The sequence below is a fragment of the Phalacrocorax aristotelis genome, chromosome 7 (assembly GCF_949628215.1).
Source record: "Phalacrocorax aristotelis chromosome 7, bGulAri2.1, whole genome shotgun sequence".
Classification (NCBI taxonomy): domain Eukaryota; kingdom Metazoa; phylum Chordata; class Aves; order Suliformes; family Phalacrocoracidae; genus Phalacrocorax; species Phalacrocorax aristotelis.
The window spans coordinates 22,172,357-22,197,689 of NC_134282.1; positions in this window are offsets into that span (position 1 = coordinate 22,172,357).

The window sequence follows — 25,333 nt, forward strand, 5'->3', positions numbered from 1 at the left end:
GGAAACCCATACAAGAGAAGGCATCCTGATGTCAAATAATCACTACTAGAAGCTATTGTGAATATATTTTAAAGGTTGTTCATATGGCCTACTGTATAATTATATATCATTTTGGCTAACAATTCCTAGCAGATGATCTGAAAAAATTGAAGAAGTGTGCGAGAAAAAAAAAAACAGAAGTCTGATGTAACTGTAGCAGTAAAGTAATTCCAGAGCTCACACCAAAATTTTATTAATAACTGTACATTTTGTTGGAGTGGACTGCAGGCTTAATTAATAATGCTGTATAACTAATAATTAATCTCTCTCAGTTTTGGCACTGTATTACTCAAAGAAAACGATGACTTTGGGGACTAAAAATATAGGTCACAGAAGTATGCTAAGGACATACGTTAGTGAATTCTTGTAAGATTTCATCCTCTGAAGTGAGCAATTCTACCAATTCATTGATTTTTTTTTCTTTATAAAGATGTAGATTACAGAAGCTGAAATAGCCTTTTGCTTATGACTCACTCTCCCCTGTCCTGCCCTTTTTATGTCTATTGCATATCTTCAAAAAGATATAACACAATTTGCTCCTTGTCTTTTTGGCCTTGAATCTTTTTCCACTGAAGCCACAGGCAAAATTCCCACTGAAAGAATACTGAAGATCAAGCTTTAAGTCCCCATTATTAGACTGTCACATTAACATCAACTTCCTTCTCTCTCATCTGCTGCTGATTATCTGGGCCAAAAGTGGTGTTCTTCATAAAGAAAGGTATTGCTTATATGTTTCCATCTTTAGTGACACAGATGAAGAAATAAGATACATGCAAGCCTCAGAGACATCGAAGTAGATCACTACTACACAAAAGCTGAATGGAGAACTTTTCATTACGTTTTGTCACTGTTTCGCTATCTTTCAAGAATATTAGTCTCCGGACTAAGAATCAGGTAACAGTCCTGAAGAAATCATCCCATTATAAGTTAATGGCTGAATTTTCAGTTAATGAACCAAGCTGAAGACAAAGGCAGTTAACACTATAACAAACTACAGTAACGTTACCAATTTCAAGAGTATCATTGCTATTATGAACCATATTAAATAATTTTAAAAAGCAAGAAAGCAATGGCTTGTTTGGGGTTTTTTGGGGGGGTTGTGGAGGTGGGTTTTTTTTTCATTTGGTTGGTTGGTTTGGGCTTTTTTTAGAGTTATGTGAAGTAGAGTAAATGGGAGACTACTTTGTTAGATAGATTGTTTCCAATCCAAATTTTCCAAGCATTTAGGATACAGGGAATGTTCTGTTAGTCATATAATGACTATTCTAAATGCACCAGAGGTTGTTCTTTGCTGTAATAGGTGAGGGAAATCATTAACTTGTTTATGTGATCAAATTTCAGTGAAGCTGTCCTATAACTCAGTATAGAAAAAAAGGATCAAATTCAGACTATGCTCAGTTCCACTGCCAGAGCCCATCACTTGACCATTTAAAAATCTCATAGTCTGCCAGCCAATTACATTACAAGGCCAAAGGAGGATGAAAATATATCAAGAGCCCTGTTCTGCACTCAGTTCTACAAGTAAACTAGATCAATAACTGCCAGGGAAAAGTCAAGCCATATGTATTTCTGCACTTTGACTACACAGTGGAAATAGATTTTACCTTGTTTACTTTCAGATATGATGCATGTTTTCTTCAAGTGATAACTTAGTGCTTAGAAGAATTAATACAAGATGGAAGTCATTTATTCAGATAACACATTGCTAGATGGTTCAACAATTCTGCTTCTAACTTCAATGACCAGACAGAGATTCTCAACTCCCATTCCATCCAAACATAAGAACAGCCAAGCTGACACTAAAAAGAAAGGATGGGGGGAAGAGATCTTTAACAGATAGGGGAAGAAAAAACAAAAAAGAAAGAAAGAAAAAAATCACACAAGGAAAGAATATATGTAGCATACCAAGCCTGTACTACCCACCAATTTTTCAGCCACTCAGATAAACATTAAAATATATACCAGAAATAGAACATTAGTCTTTGGCTAGAATTGGTAGTAGTACACACCTGCAGAGCACTAGTTTCAGACTTCAACCCTTACGTTAGGGCAGGTGCTATGGAATTTTTCACTAGTTCCATAATTTCACAGTAGTAAAACAATGGTACCATCTTTTCGTTAATCTCAACCTCTCCTGTCCTGGTTTCATGTAGGATAGAGTTAATGTTCCTCCTAGTAACTGGTACAGTGCTGCGTTTTGGATTTAGAATAAGGATAATGTTGATAACACACTGACGTTTTAGTTGTTGCTAAGTAGTGCTTGCACTAGTCAAGGACTTTTCAGCTTCCCATGCTCTGCCAGGTGCACAAGAAGATGTGAGGGAGCACAAGCAGGTCAGCAGAGCCAAACCTGCCAAAGGGGTATTCCGTGCCACATGACATCTTGCTCAGTCTATAGCTGCAGGGAGTTGGCAGGGGGCAGAGATTGCTGCTCAGGGATGAGCTAAGCATCAGTTGGTGGCTGGTGAGCAACTGCTTTATGCACCATTTGCTTTGTGTATTATTATTGTTATTACTACCACTAGTATTTTACTTTGTTTAAATTATTAAACTGTTCTTATCTAATGAATGAGTTTTCTCACTTTCATTTTTCCAATTTTCTCCCCCATCCCATTGATGGGGAGCAGTGAGTGAGCAGCTGTGTGGTGTTGCTGGCTAGGGTTAAACCACAACACTCCTTTTTGGCCCCCCTGGGGAAAGAAGTGTTTGAGATAACAACAGACTAACTAGAGTGTATTAAAGAATTTCTATCTGTTAACAGTTGCTGGTCACAATATTGATTCATCTGTTCTCAATATTAGTTTATCTGATCTGCACCTTGCTTTTTATTTTGCTGTACATGTTAAAGATTGGTGTTGGGTTTTGCAGTTTGCTGTGCTCTGCAGTGATTAGTGATGTTTTGCCTAGGATATTTATTATTAAAACACTGGCCTTGAGCTTAATCTGGTATTTGGGTTTTGTATTGAAGTCATTACTGAACTTTGGGTACCACCTCATGGAGACAATTAGCAATTATACCTCTTCCTCTGAGAGGTTTCTTATGGGGGAAATACAGAATGGTACCATAGATACCACCTTCTATGAGGTTTCTTCCTTCATTACAGTAAGTTTTCAGTATCTTGACCATCCTTGGGTGGTTAAGATACTTCTATTGGTATTTCTTGGGAATATTGTTTTGGTTTTGTCTAAGGTTAATAAGCTATTTAAGAATATCATCCAGAGACCTGCCTCAAAGCTGGATAGTTATGAGTGGCAGGGTATGTGGGATAGTATGGGCAAAGACCTAGGACAGTGGTCACCTCCAGTGTTTTGGAACTTCACCCCTGAACAAGGGCAGAATCCTGAAAAACTAGTGAAGTATTTGGAAAAAGTATGTTGTCTCCCTGGGAACTCCAGAGAAACACAAATCACTCCGATGTGCTGGGCCTGGCCCATGCCTAACAAGCCCTGTTCAACACTACTCAGAACCCTCAAAGGGAAGAGAAAGTCTCTGGATCTGATGACAAAGCAACAGGCACTGCAGCTACTCCAACCCCAACAACAGGCACTGTGGCTAAACCAGAGAAGCAACCTATGCTGGTATCAGTCGCCCCTATACAGAAGAAGAAATACACAAGAAAATCAGCTCATTTAGTAAGGGATGAAGATGAACCAGGGCCATCATGAGAACAGAAGGAGGAAGAGGCAGAACCTATAAATGAGATGCAAACCACCTGATCTCTATCCCTGAGTGAGCTGAAAGATATGCAAAAAGATTTCCGTCATCGTTCAGGTAAGCGCACTGTCAACCTGGCTGCTCCAATGCTGGGATAATGGGGCCAGTAGCCTGGCATTAGAGGGTAGAGAAGCCAAGGAGGTGAGATCCCTTTCTAGGAAAGGGGGTATTGGCAAACAATTGGAAAAGGGGCACAAGCCCTCAGCCTCTCAAGGCAACTCCTGTCTGGCATTGAAGGCAAGGTGCCCCTTCAAGGAAGATGCTATATTATTATTAATGAAGAATAAACTCTGATGAAATTGCAGCAGTGATGGAACCAGAAGTGGCTTCAGCATGCAACAATCCAACATCACATACCGTCTTTCCTGCCCTGAAAGACTGTTACGACAGATGGAGCGCAAAATCATGGACTAAATGAACTCGGTGGATATCTTAGAGGGATGGCCCATAGACTAAGGGTATTATATCTCTGTGTATATGTCAAAAGACATGAAACATGGTGGTAATTAACTGGAATGTATTGGAAAGTATAGGACTTGGACATGACATAGATGGTACAGAATATCGGGTGTGTACTGTCCTGGTAAACCAGCCCACCTCCTTAACATGATAAGCAATATGGGATAATGTTGTGCAGTCTGTACTAGTTCACAGTGGTTTCCTGGAAGATATGTCCTTTCTCCAGACAATGGCTTTAATTTACCATGAGTTTTCCCCTCTTCATTCCTCTACTCCATAATGTAAGATCTCCATTTAGATTATTCTAGTTTAAATAAATACACTTAATATTACCAATTACACATCACAATTTAGGCTAATATAGATTTAAATCTATTTCCAATAAATAAATCAGAGACAGTATCCGCCATACAAAAATATTTGTTCATTAAGAGGGAATAAATAAGAGGGCAGAATTATAATGTCATGTTATTTACATAAAAACTTTTACATAAAAAACCCTGAAGAACTAAAGGTCCTGTGTCCATGGACACTGTAAATGGAGCGCAGTTAATCATGTTCTTTTATGTCAACTGTGACCCAAATATTTTCTTGGAGTGCCTATTTGAATAGCTGCATCAGGGAATAGAAGAAAATGTCATGCTGTTGCAAAAGGGCAGTTGTTGTAGTGGGATATATAAACATGAGTATAGCCTGCCAGATGCACAGCCTTTTTGCTCTCCTCAGTGCTGATAAGGCCTCCACTGGAACATTGTTTACCAAGGGAGGTGTGGCCCAACAGCAGAGTCCAGAGGACAGCAACACAAGTTGTCACTAGTTCAGAAGATGCAATGAATAAATAAAAAACAGACTTATTTAAGCTAAGAAAAAGAAGGGCTGAAGGAGAAAAATCTTCAAATACAAGCATCTTTTGCAGAATAAAAGAAATAAAATATACTATTTCAGTTGGAAGGGATCTACAATGATCATCTAGTCCAACTGCACAACCACTTCAGGACTGACCAAAAGTTAGAGCACGTTAAGAGCATTATCCAAATGCCTCTTAAACACTGACAGGCCCGGGGCATTGACCACCTCTCTAGGAAGCCTGTTCCAGTGTTTGACCAACCTCTTAGTAAAGAAATGCACCTCCCCTGTTGCAGCTTTGAACCATTCCCACACGTCTTATTACTGGATACCATGGAGAGATCAGCATCTCCCTCTCCACATCCCCTGCTCAGGAAGCTGTAGAGAGCAGTGAGGTCACCCCTCAGCCTCCTTTTCTCTAAACCAGACAAGCCCAAAGTCCTTAGCTGCTCCTCATAGGACATTTCTTCCAGCCCTTTCACCAGCTTTGTTGCCTTCACATCCTTCTTAAATTGTGGGGCCCAGAACTGCACACAGTGCTCAAGGTGAGGCCACACTAATGCTGAGTAGAGCAGGATAATCACCTCTTTTGACCGGTTGGTTATATTGTGTTTAATGCACCCCAGGATGTGGTTTGCCCTTTTGGCTGCCGGGGCACACTGCTGACTCATAGGGAACCTGCTGTCAACCAGCACCCCCAGATCCCTTCCTGCAGGGCTGCTCTCCAGCTACTCCTCTCCTAGTTTATACTTGTAGCCGGTGTTTCTCTGTCCCAGGTGCAGAATTTGGCATTTAGACTTGACTAATGGGATAAAATTTAACATTGCCCATAGTTTTCCATATCCATGCTCAAAAAGTCATCAAGTGATAAGCTTAATCTGCATCTTCCTTGAAGTTCACACATTAGTAAAACTATATACCAATAACTGAAGGCTAGAACAGGAACATGATGATGTTCCTAGAAAACCTATTTTAAATATTTTAAGTTCTACTAGAAATTTCTATCACTGTATTCCACTCAGTATCAAATCTATTTAGAGAATTTCAACTCAGGAAGAGTTTGGAATACTAAGCCAATTATACCAGGCTCTCCAAGTCATAGGTTGAAGTTACCAGGATCATTTCAAAGGATAATAAATATATTGTCTAAAGTTTTTGGGGGCTCATCAAAAAGTTGTGCTATAAAATACTTCCTATATGAAGGAAAAGTCTTTTGGTAGATAGTGATTAGGATGGAAACTCTGGAAGCTTAGGACCCTTTCTAACTTTTTCTGTGAGCCACCACATGACCTTAGACCAGTTTGAGGCCGTGTTTAATCAGTCAGGCTGAAAAACATCCCCCATATTTGGCCATAAGATCTTTTATTTCAGATGCAACTTACAGAAAACAATATTATCCACTGGAAACTAATTCATGTTTCAAGTAACAGCCACTTTCTTATAGTGTTAATTACACCGAGCGCTCAGCTATTGCTTAATCAACCAGCTTTCTCCACACCTGGTTTACTTGACATAAGCCTATTATCAAAGCATCATTGATTTGTGAATTTGCTGATTGGATGCATCTTCAGTCACTGCAGGAGGATCTTTCCCTTCTTTTCACATGGTAAATAAAGATACTTGAATGGAAAAACATGTGCCTTGAATTCTACTTTTTCATATTCAATAATAGATCAGAGAAAAATAATAAAACAAATGTTTACAATATTGTGTCTCATGAGAAGTACTTGATTTGTTTATCAAATGGTAGTTTCTCATCTTTATAGTGAAGATAAACATTATTAGATTAATTTAAAGGACAAATTTCAAAATTAGTATGACAGAATTCTCTATGAACATCATAGAGGTCAAACATTATTACTACTACAGATTTTTAATCCATCTATTGTCTTCCTCACCCATTTTGTACATAGAATTAGTTTTTCTGCCTGTGTTATTTCATTATAAAGTTCTTCAGACTAGGATTATTCCTTCCTGTTCCTCAAGCAGCTGTTCCACATCCTTAATAGATTTTACATATCAATCTTCTAGTAACCATTTCAGATTTCCTTTTATCTTCAATTTCTGTCCCTTTGTGGTTCTTTAAAATTTATACCTTCCAAATAATTGTATAAAACTCATGTGCTCTCATACCTGCAGTATAAGTAACAGTTTTGAAAAGATTAAACTAATCTGTTGTAGTTTATTTATCATCTTAATTGAGAGATACAGTCTTCAGCTTAATAAAATCTAGGTCCCATGATGCCTCACTTTATTCTGGGCTAAGCAGGACACAAGGTAAACATTCCTCTTTCCCAGGTTATGAGAAGGATGAGGAATGGTATTCACCACCAGGATCCTTCCTCTCAAAGAAAGGAGAGCAACAATCATACTATGCTTTTCTACAGTCAGTACACTCAGCACTCAGAGTGGCATGCTACAAGATGAAATGGAAGGAAGTGCTGTTCACACTCTTGATGGTATTTCCTACTGTCAAAAGGTCTAGCATATATCACACAATTATCCACTAGCAGCCCTTGCTTTTGGCTTTATTAGTCAGCTTCCTTCTTCCAACAGAATATCCATGTGAAAGATAATTTTTCTCAAATACAGGTCATCTTCCTCTTTTTCACAAATCCCATTTTGTTATTTCATGCTCACATTTGTAATTTCACTCAGTCCTCCTGTATTAGTTTGTTTGCTCTGTCCGAAGGGATATTTGCAATTACTTCAATTGACAGTTGTACCAGCAGCACCCCTCTGGAATATCTCACCCTTGACAGAGGTCCCTTTCATTATGGACTGTGAACAGGCACATCAAATTCCCTCTTTTTTGTACCGAGATATATCATTCACAGTTAGAAAGCTCCTTCAACTTTCCCAGTATTGATTAGGGGAGATTTGGACAGTTTCCATGCTGCATTACATCCTGTGTATCTAATGGGCTCACAGGCAGCACATCTATATTTCACTGCAATCTGGTTACAACAGACAACTGGCTTTTGATTCTCACTACTATGATTTCAAGGCAACAAGCGGTGAGGAACATATGGCACCATTGCTACAGGACTAGGAAATTTAAGTATTCTAGAGAACCAGCCGACCTCTGACTTGCAAATGGTAATTTTCTGATTTCTAAAATCTCAGCAGTCTATGCTGCATAAAAACTGTCAGTTAACTTAACAACCTGTACACATACAGCATAATGTCTTCCAATAAAACTGCCTGCCAGGAGTCACCATCTGTACTTCCTCTGCTGAGGAGAGCCAAACTGTTATGCTAAGTTGGGCTAACATAGGAATAACATACAAGTCTTCTTACCACAAATGTCAGGGTGCACACGAAGGCTTCAACTTCATCATTTTGTAGGTGCATAAAGATTCCCATTTTTATACTGTTTCCATGAGGTTCCTAAACAGCAAGAGCAAGGAGGGTAAGTTACCAGAATAGAGCAATGTCTTTGGGAATGCAAAGCTTTTCAAGGCTGTGGCAGCTGGCTATGTCTTCATATGAACACATGTTCTGGGGGAGTGAAAAACCAAACTGCCCTGTCCATCAGCCATTAGAAACACAGGCATGATGGAACCATTTATATGGTGGGGCAAACACATGGAAATCTAAGTCTTGCTTTGACAAATGCAGAGGCAGCCGCTTAGCTGGTATAAACTGATCAGGTAGTGACAAAATACGCAGCTGAAGATTTGCCACATTCCATTGTCTCCTCTTCTGCAAGTGAAAATGTCAGTGCTACATACACATATGCTCCTCTACAGCAGCTACAGAAGAGTAAGAGTAACTAATAACAAAAAATTAGTCTTCCAAAGCTGTTACTAATCCTGCCCTGCCATGACTGGATCACCATGATGACTGTCCTGCAGGCAGTTTACTGAGCTGTGCACCTCTGACAGCTGAGGTGGCCTCAGCTAGGTCCCACCCAAACATTAAGTGCTCATAAAGCCCTGCTTCACTCACTTGGTCAGCTTCAATTCCTCCTCAGTGTCTTTAGTACAAATAGATACCTCTTCTACCTTCTGCTGTCTCCAGGGTAGGATCTCATTGCACAGTTCTTAGTTCAAGCTTTCTTCCTTGGCTAATGTATTGCTTGCTTCTTTATACTTGCATTCCTGTTGTCTACTGAGTGAGCTACATGGTTCCCACAAAGAGCACACAGCTCTCTCTCTGGGTCTCAAATTCTCAGCATTTTGAGAACTTTCTAAGAACACAAGAAAACAAAACCAGTATTATAAAGCTTCAGATTAAGCCATAGAGGGAACAGAGATGAAAAAAAATTCATTCCTTCCTGAGCCTCCCTACTGCCATCCTAAAGACCCATGGCAATCAAAAGGAGAATAGAAGAATGCGAGAGTGATTGTTAAACCCACATGTAAATGTGCTATTCTCAGCCAACATAACCTTATAGCTTTTATTTTCACTGGTGAGCATGACTGTTCAGATAAACACACACTCAGGAACTCATGTCTTGCACTTCCAATACTTTCTGTGAAGGTACTTTTCTGGAGAAGAAAGTTGCCTCTATACCTGTGAAAACAGAATTTCTCACTGTATTTGATAACATGTACATGTGATAACGTGCACAAAGTTTCTCTTTGGCTATCTCTGAGATGAAGGTTTATGGGAGGAGAAAAAGCATAATGGGTTGGCTCCAAAGATGTTAGATTTATTTTAGAAATAATGCCGGAATACATGGGTATTATGTAAAACCACTGGGAGAAAAAAAAAGTAAGTTTCTTAATGTATTCTTTACCTGCAATGCTGTATTTGCTCAGTACATCAGCACACTGGAACAGTGATCACTTACAATGGTCACATGTACATTGAATTTACAGTATTCACTTAGAGCGAGCTTCATTTCACCATTTGGAGGTATTTGAAGCCCTGGGTTTTATCCAATTTTCCAATTGAGTTGAATGAGGCACAAGTAGGTCAAGTGACTTTTCCAAAGTCACGGAGAAAATAGATTATTTACTTAAAATCAGAAATCCAGGACACTCCTACTTTTAGTTTTCTTGCTTAAAAAGCTAAAATTGAGACCATAAATCCCAAACAAGAATTATATTCTGCAGAAAAATTATGACAAAAACAACTCTCTGCAATTTATGAACAGTGTTTTCTGTATAATAAGTAGCTATGCTAGAAAACACTGTTACTATGTCTACTTGTTCCCTTTCCCTTTTCATACATACATGAGTAAGGTGCACTAGAGACACTACTACAGAAGCTAGCAATGGTTCAGAATTTAGATTTTTAAGCTTTAGAGGATAAGGTTTGATTAAACATGGAGTTGTTCAACATTTCTGAACAATAGGTACCCTGATCCCTCAGTATATACCCTAGACCAGAGAATAACAATAACAGAGACTTCACCTTGAGCCTAGACACTATAGAATATTAGATCTGTTCCTCAGCTTCACTCTAAGTCAAAAAGTTGTTGAAATAAATGTCTATGCTTCTCCATTGTAAAGAGGCTTATTCAACTGAAGTCTTAAACATGGTCTTAAAAATCTACCTGAAAGAATGTACTGCCATGCAAGTATACCCAAGGTAGCCAGCCTATTATTTGGAAGAAGCCATTTGTAGCATAGCTCAGTAGTAAAGGTGTAACACTGCACCGGTACAGTTGTTTTTAAAAATACCTCAGCTAGCTTAGGGATCTCTATTGAGTCATGAGCCAATCCAGTCCTCAGGCCAAGTCTACCATTCTAAACACAAGGATGAGAATCATGATCACAAGACGACCAACTTTGGCCATGTAACAGATTTGGAAAGGAAGTTTTAACCTTTTAATAATTCATTCAATTGTCTGTGATTAGGATTCCTTCAGTCCTGCAAGTTACAGCATAAGATACTAATGCATGCAGAAGCAGAAAAAAATCTACAACTGATTAGAAATTTTTTGACAAAAAATGTTTACATTTCAATATTTTGTACAAAAGTTTAACTTTTAAAACAACTATTACCAAAGCAAAGGAAGGAATGCAAACCCAACTCTCACCAGACGGGGAGCCAAGAGTTCTAAGAGCTGACGTATCCAGGAAAGTATTATATGAGCACACCAGGACCAAATCTAAGCACAACAGGCAGCAAACATAACTGTGACAAGTTCACAGTTTCTTCTAAAAATTATACCTAAAAGTGAAATCTTCCCAAAATAAAAAAATGCTATCTAGATATCCTCAAACCTTGCCTCTTAAATGCAGTTAACTTTAAAGCTCTTAGTTGGCTTTTGATCCTTTAGGGATCCTGTATAGATTTTAAGGATTTCTAAAACACCTACTATTCCCTGAGGATGCTGAGCACAAACCATCGCTACTAGCACTGTAAACAGTTTGAATTACCAAGTTTATATTTTGAACAGCAAAGAACTCTTAGATAACTCAGCAACATGCCAGTTCTGCATTCAAGAAATGTGCAATATGTTCAGCATCAGAATTTTTGCATTTATATGGTATCCATGCAATTTCATGCATGTGCAACTAACTACTCTTTCAGAGCATATATATGCCTCATTAGAAGTCTGTAGGGGCAATTTTGTTTTTATACTGTCCTGAAAAGCAACATAGACTCAAACTGCAAACAAATCAACTTATTCAAGAAAATGACTGCCAAAACTCACTTCCACAGACCGCATAACACAAACCCTTGCCCTCAAAGAAGATACCCAATCCTTCTCAATAATCCAGTTTACCTCCAGCCTTTAACTGTCCTTCAGAAGCCAAAAGTTTTTCTGTTTTTTCCTGAAACAAGACTGCAGTGCTTCTGCCCTTTCTAACCTTGTTTCTCTAAGGAAAACACACCTCTCCTCTTCCTGGTCTTTTATATTCTACAGCTGGGCTGATTTTCTACCACTCTTTAACTGTAACTTGGGTTAACTCCTCCATTACTGGAAAGAGTTCATGAACACAGGTAATACTTAGGAAAATAAGGGCAAGTACTGGATCAATGTCCTAAAAAGTATTGCAGGTTATAGATCTATTTGTGGCTGTTCACTTATGCACCAGTCTTTATATAAACCAGAAAAGGCTGGTCCTGTAGCTGTGTTTTTGTTTTCTATGTTTTAATTAAAAATTTCCCATAATTTCAAGGACTGAAGAAGAGACTGTTAGTTATCTATTATCGAGTTAGTTTTGCCAGCAGGCAACAAACTGATGACTGATACTTAAAAAGTCAGATCCAGTAGTAATTTAGTGCAGACAGATTTTCACACTCTGATCATTTGCATAACTCAGTCTTTACCATCATTAAAATTTGTGTCAGTTTTATTTACGGTGCTCCCCGTAGCTGCATTCTGCTCTTCAGCAGTGCAAGAAGCCACTCATTCCCCTAGCAATATTCAGTGGGAATCTTTCAGAATCCTAAACTGCTTTCTAACTTCACAGAGCATGTGTGAGGTACTCTAAGTTACAACGTATTTAAATTCAGATTTCTCTATCATATCAAGAAGACTGTTTAACTTATTGGCCTTATTTGAAAATGCCTCTACAAACCAATGCAAGCTTTTTATTACCTTGCTAATAGGTAGCCACATATGTTAATATTCTGTTTGCGTCTGAAAGGGTGAATTTCTTAATCACAGATCAAGAGATACTTTGAAATTTTTTTTTTTAATGTGTTTTCATCACTGAAGTCAGTTGGGCTTCTGAGACCTTCAGGAAAGACGCGATTCCAATGTTCTGAGATAAGTAAAATTTTAGGAGGTTTAAGCAAGCATTCAAACTGCCAAAGACTTTCCCAAACATTCAGGCTTGGAGTCAGAATGGAAATGATTTACATTAATTAAATTATGCTAAAAAAAGGGAGAATAAAAAAAGCAAAGCACCTCAGAGAACCACAGAGGAAGCTCTCAGCGAAGTCAAGGGGATAATGAGGAGAGCAGTTTGTGTATTGTTTAATTCAATAATCTGGTTTAATCCTACTGAATGATTGCTTACTTCAGGCAAACTATAACCAAATCAGGTGCCTATCAACTAGTTGCTAGGCTATAAATGTTAAGATGAACCACTCTTACAATAATTTCAATATTTCCCAGCCCTTACAAATAGTTACTGCTGGTTGACAGCATAAGCCACCATTTGCTTTGTTCCCTGGTTTATTCATACAAGTTCTTCCATCTGTACTTCATGTACTGATTCCAACTTTTGAAGTGACTCTTTGTGAAAGTACTTTAAAGGGGAAAGTTCTGAAGGGTTCCACAAATTTGGAGATGAGATGGAAAGAGATGGTATGCATTATAAAAGTTTCATTTCCTGTGATTTTTCAAGGAATGGGAATGTTAAAGGCAGGGACAGTACAAAGTTCATATTAACTCTCAGATACTTACTTTAGAAAAAAAAGAAGAAAATAAAAGGTTTAACACAAATATGACTAATCAAAAAGGAATCCACACATGAATACAACCAATTCACAGAATATTTATCAATCTGTCACCTTCTGTGGCATGTCTGTAACTTTTACACTAGCAATTGTATTTAAAATAAATTTGGAATTCCACACATTTAGTATAACAGAATGTATAAAGCGAGATGTCTGGGAGAGAGCATAAGGCAGCTGATCTGATTTTACTATCCCATGAAAATTTTGTTTGACTGTTTGTTAGGCTTTTGCCCAGGACCACCCTACATGGAACTCCAATGCCTTTCTAGTTACATGGCACCTTTTTCTTTTCATACCAGGGTCTTCTTGGCTGACTATGGTGAATTTGCTGACTGCAGCTCACATTTGCCGATCCTAGTGTTATTCAGTCTATGACTGCCTGATTGGCACACGGTACCTCAGTCACTGTCTAAAAGTTCTAATTAACATTCACAATATCATCAGAAAAGAGAGAGCAAGTATCTTTTGTGGTTTGTTTATATATATCCTGTTTCATATACAGGATTTATGCTCAGAAAAACTTGTGATGTCTGACCTTGATAAGTATGGAAAATTTTGCCTGGGCAGGCTGCCAGACATTTTGCTTGATACCTACATTTTCTCCCTCTTGGCCATCTTGTTGTTGTAATTTTTTTCCCTTCTGGCTTCTTGGCTTTTTTCATAACTACTTCAGGGCTCATTATCTTTACCCAAAGACATTTGCATTACAGATCTTTCCAGTCATACCTTTTAGATGTTGTTCCTAATAATATACTGTGAAAAGCAGACAACTTCAGAAACATCTAACTTAGTTCATAAGGAACTTAAATCTCACTGCTTTTCAATCAGGTAACTATGACATAGTTGTAGACTTGCCTAGACTATGACAATAAAATTTTATACTTACAATGATAAAAGTACATAAGATCACATATTAAAACCTTTAATATAATGTTTGACTTTTAAGATATATTTTTTCAATAATTTAAGAAAAATTCTTGCATAGCTTAAAAAGAAATCCTCTTTTTGAAACTTTAGTACTGTCCCTTGAGAATTAGGATAATTTGGTGAGAAGATAAAGTGTATTTGTTACAGCTATAACTATATTCTTCTCCTATATACAAGCTCATCCCTAATATCCAAACATATATGCATATTTACGTTCTCTTTCACAGTCTCGTTGACAGGATGAAAAAAGGGACGTTGTTAATAATTGGGATTTTCTCAATTCCTAATTGCTTACTTCTCTCAGAAAATTCTTTGAAAAACCAATTGAGATAAAATCTGGCATTGTAACAAGGTAAACCACTGGCTACTTCTGAAAGCTGAATGGCTTATCTCTAGTGCTTTGCAGACCGTTAACTTTAGGAATCTTCCACGGCAATATCACCTGTTCCTTGTATTTACCACCTTACAGGATAATTACTGTTTTTATCCCTGTTTAAACATTGCAATTACATGTATCATAGAATGGTTGGTCCTGCCTTAATATTATTCTTATGAGTTCTGCTAATATCAAAAGCTGTGGTACTTGTAATCTGTACTAGTGACCAAACAGACACATGAAGTACAAGAAAAAATAATCACAAAGTAACAAACTGGGACCTTGAAATTTGAGGCATGGGGAAATAATATCTGTCATCAGCCTTCTAACATTTTTGTACTGATGTGCTGAAGGTACCATTTTATGAATCTCTGAGTCTGCCAAAAGGCAGACAGCATCCAAAGGAAAGGTGGAGGGAAAAAAGACAGAGGGGCACACAGACAGACAGAACCTTAACTATATTTGTAAGTTTGGCAAGAAAAAGTTTTTGTAATTTCTATTCTGCAATTTAGCTTGTCTAGGCAATTACATTAAGAAAAATACAAACCAGCTACTGAAGATCTTGTGGATAGGCCAAAAATATTGAACTACTTCTCAAAGGAAAGGTGGTGACAAAATACTCTATATCAAGTTCTAGCCCAAAGAACTGCCCAGTCCCATCTACAGAGAACTAAAGGCTATCCAAGCTGACCTTGAACTCTGTCTGAGGGCAGGACATGCACACCACCCAAATTAGATGCTCCCAGGATCTTAGGAGAAACTGTAACTTTTCAAGCTTTATACATGGTTATTAAATTTCATGCAAGGTGGAGTGAAGGTTTGCTCTTGAAAAAGGAAGAAGTCTGCCTGAAGCTAAAGCAAATTAGTATTGTTGACCTTGGCCCTGACTCTGCTCCTGTTTAAGTTAACAGAAATACTCCTATTAATTCCATTGAGACCTGGATCAAGCCTCCTGTTGAAGTAAAGCCAAAAGCTTTAGGTTAGAGAAATTTCAGGCAATGCTAGGATTACTGAGGTACAACATGGTGTTCTAATATTGAAGAGTTATTGTCTCATGTAGGTTGAGTGTTTCTTATACTTAACAGAAAAACTTGTGTATGCATCCAAAACCAGACCGGAATCTTGGTTAACTGTGCAATGGAATTACTTAGAGAAGCTTTATAATTTATTTTTTTTTTAAAGTTGAAAACTAAATATCTGCTTTTAATTATGCAGGAATGCATACACAGAATATCTGATAGTCCTGGGCAAATCATAAGGAGCAGATAACTCCCCTGTTTCAGGTAAACTGGGATATACTTCGCAGGACCACAACCTCAAAGTGACTTAAATGCTTATGTTTCACTGAACCTCAGTTTTTCTCCTATTTCAATGTGAATAATAGTGTTACTTTCTCAGAAATGTTGTGACACCAAATACACTTAGAATGCTAAATTCCTCAGTTTCTTGTGCTAAATACAACTATGAAGCCAAGGTCAAATCTGACTCTAATACATATTCATTAAATGTTTCAACCCCAGCAGTAGGAAAGCTCAACATATTTGTTGGATTTGTGTTCTTTCCTAAAGATTTGTTTGCTTAGTTCAAAAATCTGCTTTGTATATTCCTTTCACCAAACTTCAAAGCAACTGACAAGTAATAGGTAATTCCAGTAATTCAACCAAAAAAAAAAGTTTAGACAGAACAATCTTAATAGGCATGACAGTTTGAACGGATAAGGTGATTTCTGCACAAAATCTTTTCCCCATTTTTTAAAATTATCAAATACAGTAAGTCAGCTATCTGGACAACACGTTTATCTTTCTTATGAGTTGAAGGGTTAGCTAGAAACTTTATCCAATGCCTGTGAGGAAACTCCTTTTTGTTCTAGTGAAGTTTAAAGGTGTAGACTGTACTGCCATATTTCTGAACAGTTTGTTTGAACCATGGAAGGCTTACCTAAGCCACTGCACATAGGAGCAGAGACAAAACTATGGACAGCTAATGTCATTATTTAAGTGAATGTAATTTTTCAAACTACCATTTACACCTTACAGATCTTTATATTGATAAAAGTAATATATTCCCTGCATGTTTACAAACCTTGTTTAAGGACTTCAAATTATTATATGTAATATTTAATGTTAACTCATGTTGCCTGCTGAAACCTGGGGGATTTTACCACATTCAAGACTCTAATGCTGTAAAGAGCCTTCTGCTCACTCTTCGTATGTGTGAGGGACAAGCAGCATTCTCAACCCTTTTCTAATTATAGGTGTGTAAGAGTTGTCTTCTGTCTGTGATCTGAGTGAAGGAAATGACCTATTGTGTGGCAAAAATAAATCACCTCCCGTACAAGGGGCGAAACAATGCTAAACACTGAAAGGTCCCTGGGGAGTGGATTCTTGAATTTGTATATCTTAATTATCCAGTAATGCAGAGCACAAAGTGTAGTTATGATCACAGAGTTTAGACAGAACAAGACAATTTCTTATTCAATTTTCAGCAGATTTGACTGCCTATCTTCAGAGTGTGTGGCTTATAAATCTAAGTAGATCACCTCAATGGTTTACTTTAATACAAATCCCCAGATGGTGGGGATATCACTTTAAAGAACCCATATTTCAAAGAAAGCAACTCTTTATTTCACTGCAGTATTTCAAAACAGGGAGGATATATTTCCATGGAGATATTTTTCTTAAGGAATACTATTGATGCCAGTGTTGGGAAATATGAATACAGTTGAATTAATAAAAGACTACTAAGACACTTAACAGAGAAATAATCATTGTGCTCTAATTGTTACTTGTGTAAAGATGACCTATAATCCAATTAATATTATTGTTACTTTTGCTTTGCACTCAACAACAGTGACTCTGGTTCTTCCTCGTAACAGAAAAAAGTGAAAAATGTCTCCAAAATTGTATGGATACAGTGGCGTCAGTACCTCCCTCCTTCCACATCAAAGCACTGACATCAGGTAAGGGACAGGGACCAGAGCTATGAAACTGGTTTTTATTAAAGGAAAAAAAAAATCAAAAAACACATAATGTGACATACAAAAATGTCTCATTATGCGAAAAGAAAAAAATTCTATATCTGATTAGCATTATTAGAAGCTTATGACTGAAAAATGAACATGCAACAGCTGAGAACACATCATCATGAAAATCTAGTTTTTGGAAGCTAGTAAATGCAGAGTTAAATCAAAAAGTTCAATGTTGATTCTGCCCCATCTGCTTTGTATGTTAAATATGTCACATGGTTCAACTTATTTTACATTTCTTGATTTATTCAGGTTACAAGGAAATTTCTAACTAGAATTTCTCACAGTCTGACACACATACATATGAAATGAACATATTCTATTTTTGGCTTAAGGTTTCAGTCTCACTCAGATCTAACAAAGTCATCCAGTTTGAAGGAATTTGATTTAATAACATTAGTTCTGTATGTTTGATTTTAGCTGGTGGGAACTTAACACTGGCTCAACCTGACACGATTAAAACATTTTGGGTTGTTTTGAATGCCTTCGATCTGGATGAACCTTTAACATAAAAATGTCAGGTGTTTCAGAGGGGATAATAAGTGAAGATGGGAGAAGTGAAGAACTGGAATCTGACTTCCTGTGGATTTGTGTCCTTTGCCTTGCTGAGTCCACCACTGCAGTAACTCCAGCATCCTCTGTAACCCATAACATTCATAGTGAGCAAGAGAAGCTCATGTAGCTGAAGCTCTGCTACCAGCTGACTGATGGTTAACCTGCTGGGCCAGCTAGCTTATGCCAGACAGAGCACATGATGTCTGAGCTCCCCATGGCTTTTCCTCAGTAAACATTAATTTGAATCTTTTTACTGGTTTCCAGTAGTTGATTCTCATGAAATTTGAAGGTACCAGCCTCCTCCTGTTGTCTGTTGCAACTGGCTGAATGTGACTTGCAGGTCAGAATTGATAAAGACAATAGGTAAGCTAATAGTTTGCAGTTATTCATTTGGAAAATCAACTTGTTTGGGAAATCATCTGTCACGGTTTTAGCTGGGATAGAGTTAGTTTTCTTCACTACAGCTGGCACAGTTCTGTGCTTTGGACTTAGTATCAAAACAATGTTGACATAACACACAGGTGTTTTGGCTGTTGCTGGGTAGTGCTTGCACTAGTCAAGGACTTTTCTATCTTCCCATGCTCTGCCGGGCGCACAAGAAGCCGGGAGGGGAGGGGGCACAGCTAAGAGAGCGGATTCAAACTGACCACAGGGATATTCCATATCATGTAACGTCATGCCCAGTATGTTACCTGGGAGGGGCTGGCTGGCCAGGGGAGGGAGGCAGCAATCGCGGCTCAGGGACGGGCAGCGTCGGTTGGTGGGTGGTAAGCGGTTGTATCATTTGTGTTTGGTTTTTTCCCTTTTTCCTTTTCCATTTTATTACATTATAATTGTTATTATTACAATAATAATTATAATTATTATTTTATTGTAATTATCAAACTGTTCTTATCTCAACCCGCAAGTTGTTGTTTTGGGTTTTTTTGTGCTTTTGCTCTTCCGATTCTCTCCCCCATCCCACAGGGGTGGGGAGAGTGAGCGAGTGGCTGAGTGGTGTTTAGTTGCCAACTGAGGCTGAACCACAACATCATCCTGTACCTCATCTAAATATGAAACTGAAGGTTTCTGGATGCCATACAGATTTTCATGGTATTTTAAACAACTAGTGTCATATACTACACATTTATGACAACTGCATTTTCAAAAGTATTGTATCAACTGTGTAACTAAGGGTTTTCACCTACGAGAAAAGAAAAAGAACATTGGTGTTTCACAAGTAATCCTCTACTTTCCTAGCCCTAAAAACAATCAAACAGCAAGGAGTTTGAACCACTTGTGGCTTCATTCAGCTGGTAACTTTTAAGTGGATTCTGAAGGTCATGAATTAAACAGAAGGAGCCGTATTTTCTATTTTGGTCTGGTTTTAATTTGGGTAATCTTTCCATTAAATACAGCTATTTATGACATTTGTTAAAAGCCTATACTGCTAATTTAGCTTTTTAAAAAAATCTAATGGAGTAGTATTGGAAGTTTTCCATAAAATTAATGTTCCAGACTTAATGGATGTCTAAGGTATCATTATTAACGGGAATATTCCATAAACTAAAATCAGAGCCTTTGAATTGGTGATCTGATACAGTTAGATTGGAACATATTAAAAGCTGGAACTGTGCCAAAGTACCCAGGAATTCAATTTAAACACCTTATGGAGGTTAATGCTTTTACAGTATTTACTTTAATTAGTGTTTTATTAAATGCTCAATTTCACTCACATACTTGGGCAAGAGTAGCAGCCAGCCTGTGGGTAAAGCAAGTACAACAGAGGTAAGATCGCTTTGCTGTCTCTATATCTTTCAAAAATACCAATCTTCTCTATGATTTCTAGGGGTATATTGCTTTTGGCTACATTACCACAACACTGAGAAAGTCATATGAAGTCATATATGTGTGTCACAGACTGTAACATGGCCAACAAAGATTACATTACAAACTGCAGGTCTCCTCACAATTTTGCTCTACAGATCTACTCCTATCAGTCCACACTACTTGATAACGTAAATATGGACTAAAGTTTCCAAAATTCACAGGTTCTGTGCATCTCCTGCCTTCCCTCCCATGCCGAATTTAAAGGCACTAATTAATTACACTATGTATTTTTACCATGTGAGGGAGGAATATACTGCCACTGTAGCTAACTCAACACAAAAGAGTTTATTATTCCTTTACTTTGGGACTGGTCCTAGGCCAATGAAATCAGATTTTGTCCCTGCTGACTGCAATTGGCTTAGAAATGACCTCTTACTCTGTGAGTGAACTCCGTAAATATTTAATCTTTTGTGCTGGTTTTGTCTGGGATAGAGTTAATTTTCTTCATGGTAGATATGTTTTGTATTTGTGCTGAAAACAGTGTTGATAATACAGGGATGTTTTCACTACTGCTGAGCAGTGCTGACAGAGAGTCAAGGCCTTTTCTGCCTCTCAGCCCACCCCACCAGCGAGCAGGCTGGGGGTGCACAAGGGGTTGGGAGGGGACACGGCCGGGACAGCTGACCCCAACTGAGCACAGGGATATTCCACACCATATGACGTCATGCTCAGTGTATAGAGCTGGGGGAAGAAGGAGGAAAGGTGGACGTTGTAGAGCAATGCCATTTGTCTTCCCAAGTAACCTTTACACGTGATGGAGCCCTGCTTTCCTGGAGATGGCTGAACACCTGCCTGCTAAGGGGAAGGAGTGACTGAATTCCTTATTTTGCTTTGATGTACGTACAGCTTCTGCTTTACCTATTAAACTGTCTTTATCTCAACCCACGAGTTTTCTCACTTTTATTCTTCTGATTCTCTCCCCCACCCCACTGTGGGGGGAGTGAGCAAGCGGCTGTGTGTGTCTTAGTTGCTGGCTGGGGTTAAACTATGACACCTTTCAACTTATATATCAGCTTCACTAGGCCACCACATTTAAGTTTTTTTAATGTGAAATAGATGTAAAATATTTCTGTTATTTCTTCACCTCCAATGTGGAAGTTTATTCTTCAAGATGCATCTACTAGTACCCAGTAATGATAATGATTCAGTTACAAACCAAAGTCAAATTTTCTACACAGAGAGAATTCTATAGTCAATATTCTCCTATTTCTTGGCATCACGGGCCTCAAAAAAAAAAAGTGTATCATTTTATGAAAAGCACATTCTGAGCTTCCAAATGGCACCTAACAAAAGGCATGAACATAGATAGATGCCATTATATTCTATTGTCATCTTCTACAGTGCTATTATAGGCACCTGAATTCAGTAAGCACTTTTACTAAAACTTTGCAAATAGGGAGGCAGATATTTTTGCTTGATTTTCTTTTCAGGTTCATTTTATTATGGGCAGAAGAATATACAGACTAGAGTATGCACAAACATATGCACATAGTAAGAAATAAAAGGAAGATGAGAAAAATGTCTTTAAGTGTTTGTTTTCAGCACTGACACACAGACCAAAAGCACATGCAAGCTGTTTATACCAATTTAAAAATGAGAGGACTTTCAAAAAGTTTCTTTTCTGAAGATGAACTCATGGTGGAGCTAATTTGGAGACACATGGCAAATTATCATGAGGTAAGCTATCAGGTGACCTTCTAATATTCCTGCTATTCCCTTGTAACTGCCAATGATTAAAGAAATGAAAAAGTATAAGCCCCCTGATATTTACAATACAGTACTGAAACAGAAGAATATGCACATAGGCAGTAACACTGAGTAGCTAATGCAGTAAAGATAAGTTCACATACTATCTTATTACCTAGAAATTTATTCATCTGCTAGACTCTGCATATATGCTTGATTTAATTCTTGTCTTTATAAATAACTTTTTTGTACCCTTCATCAAAACACTCACTGTGCTGTATTCCTTACATGCAATGAATTAAAGCCATACTTTCCAGAGAGGAACTAGAATGACTAAGTCATCCATGGTTATAAAGAGAAAGAATATTTATTGTGACAATGTTGTATAAATGTTTAGATACCTATTTGACGTCATAGTCAAGAGATACAGAGGTCCACAAGCAATGAAATAGAAAGAAAGTTAAAGGGGTACCAAACTTAGAAAGGATATGTCTACAAATTAAAAGAAAGAGAAAAGAAGTGAATCTTTTAAAAAAATAAATAAGAAATCAAGAAAAAAGAACAGCACTTTTGACCTAAAAAAAAATTTAAGATATGTTATGATAGTTAATTAAAATAAGAGATCAGAATAGATTATTAGGAATAGAAAAAAAAAAAAGACAAAAAAAAAGAATGGGAAAAAAATCATTTATAACAAGGAACATTTACATGAAATAGGAAATTTTTTAACCTGAAATGCTGGAAAAGATATTCAATACCATTAAAGAAAACCCAACCCAACCCAACAAAAAAAAAACACAAAACACACTAACACATCCTCCATTATTAAATTCTGCTGTAATAACCTCCCAGAAAGTATTTTTTCAGATTATTTTTAATTTCCAAAGTCTGAGTACAGTAAGTCAGAAACATTTATAAGTCACAGGGAGTAGCTTCAGGCTCAGAACATTTCAGTAGGACTGCAATGTTTTACATAATTCTGGAAGGAAAGGGGCTAAGAAAGAAAAACTATGAGTGAGGTAAAATAATCTGGGTCAGATTTTCGGCTGTTGAAAATCAACTTCAGTGGTACAACACCCATTTGTATCCACTTGGAATAAGGCTACAGAAATATTGTAATATTTAACTTCTGGAAGAACACTGATGTCTTATTTCTTGACTAGTTTTCTGGGGACCTCAGAAGGTAAATTCATTATACTGTGTTTGAGCTTAAACTGCTGCATCATTTCTATGTGAGTTGGGTAGTAAGACAGAATGGAAATAGGAAAAGGAATGAGGCTGACATTCATTCAACTCTTTCCAGGTGTGCCTAGATCTGTCCTCCGGGATGTCATTGCTCTTTTGCCTGGGAGGGCTCTAACCATCTTTGGTAAGGGAGTACCTCAGAACAGTCATGCTGTCGCAGCACTGCCTTCAGCTTGTGTTGGCTATGGCCACAAGCATGTTTTCAGCTGGTTAGCTTGTGCTGAGCTCCATGTTGCTAAAACATTACAGGGGGCATAAAAGATGTGGGCACAAGCAAAAATGGCTAGAAGAAAAATTACAAAATTTCAGGGGAAAAATCAGGTTTATCCATGACTGCTGGTTCCTTTGATAAAGGTATGCAACACCTACTGTGTCAGGTACCTTTCTGGTAGTCTTTCATACTCATATCTTTTTAGTATGGTATGTTATGGTTGCCTGAACAGCTCTTTGGCTCAAGGATTTGATTAGAATGTCAGGTACAATTTTGCTCTAATAACCATCTGGCAGCAAGGAGTAGTGGCAACCAGATTTGCAACATGGTTTCAGTAGTAGGTGCTATCATATGTGTATCATATCACCCTAAGGGACTGAAAGGTTTGAAGCTATTTGCTCAGTTCAATATTTAAAAGTACTCTAACATTTGCATTTCAATCCTCACGTTCAGTAAGCCACTGCTCTTACAACGAAGACAGAAAGATGCCTTTAAGCCACTGCATGTGATCTTCTGGCTATAAATAAAAAGAAGTATTTCTGACAGCTCTGTGCCAGGATACAGAAATAGAGCTTCTTGCATTTAAGAAGCAAGATACTGCATATAGCAGACAATTGCCGCATCAAGGCCTTTAATTACAATAAGAACAGTCCATGCTTTAAATACTTCAACTTTTATGGACAAAAGCAGCAGCTAAGTGCTTAGGCAAGGCTGTAATGTTGTCTTCTAGACATTGACTGAGAGCCAATGCTCTTATGTGAGAGAGTAGTAGTGTAGGGTAGTGTATTTCTAGCTACCGACTCAAAGACTAGAAGTTCCAACCGTAACTTGAACAGACTGATTACATGGCTGTTCCTCTGTGAAAATGGGGGAGTATATAAAGCTCTTAGCAAGCTGAAGAAGTAGAATAATATTCTTGCCACATTTCTTCCACCAGGGTGAACATATCAGTCCAGGACAGGGGCCCACTTGAAGGGCGTCAAGCAAGCATAGAAAGGCCTGGATGTGAGCAGGTGTGCCGCATGGCATTAATATTGCTTGAGGCATTTCTGAGAAACACCAGGGTGATTGAGCTATTGGTAATATTGTATCTGGTACTTGTATGGTGCCATCCTTCCATGGGGATACAGGAATGTAATTGAGAGGCTGGGCAAATGTTGCATATATCAGCATAGCATATGAGAAGTAAATGGTGAGGCAGTAAAGAAATTAAGTGTGAGTGTTAATAGGATGCTTGTTATTCCATGGCACTGTAAGGCTGGCAGCCTACACTCCAAATCTCTGTTTCTTGGGTAGATTATGTTTTACATATTCATCCTCCTAAGCCACACGAAAATTCCTGCCCTGTTGGTGGCCTTCTTGTAGATTTTGTTATTAGCAGGGGAGATTTGGCCCCGAGCAAGCTTTTTTAAGGCAACACTTGTAAGCTGGATGCCAGAGAACAGAGACTGAAAAATCTTCTTCCAGATAGACAAAATATATCTAATCCTATAATAGCTAGCATGAGGTGTTTGGCAGGCATCCCAGAGTGAAGGACAGAGCTGATCAATATTAAACATTCACAAACAAGTGGAGCAAGCCAACAAGAAAAAATAAAGGAGGTAGCCACTATCTTGAGAGAAGAGAGAATGCTCAGGCTAAGGGAAGCAGAGCTGGTATTCAGACACTTGGTTAAATGTAGAGTTTTTCACATGGATTTTATAGCCGTTGAACATGATTAACTATAAGCACAGATTTCTACCTAAGTGTCTCACAAAGGCTCTCCGGAATACATCTTTTGACAGAGCTCTTCAAATTCCACAGCTGAAATACTACATACTTTTTAAGAAAAGAGCTATACAGACATTATTTTAATAAGGTTACCTTATAGCTTTTCACCTACATCCTTTGTGCAAAAGAGAAGAAATAAGAAAAAATAACAGCAGCTTGCCTCATGGAACTTTAAAGTTTGAAAAAGAGAAGGAAAGTAAAATTAATCAAGAAAAATATTCCCCATCAACATCCCAATAA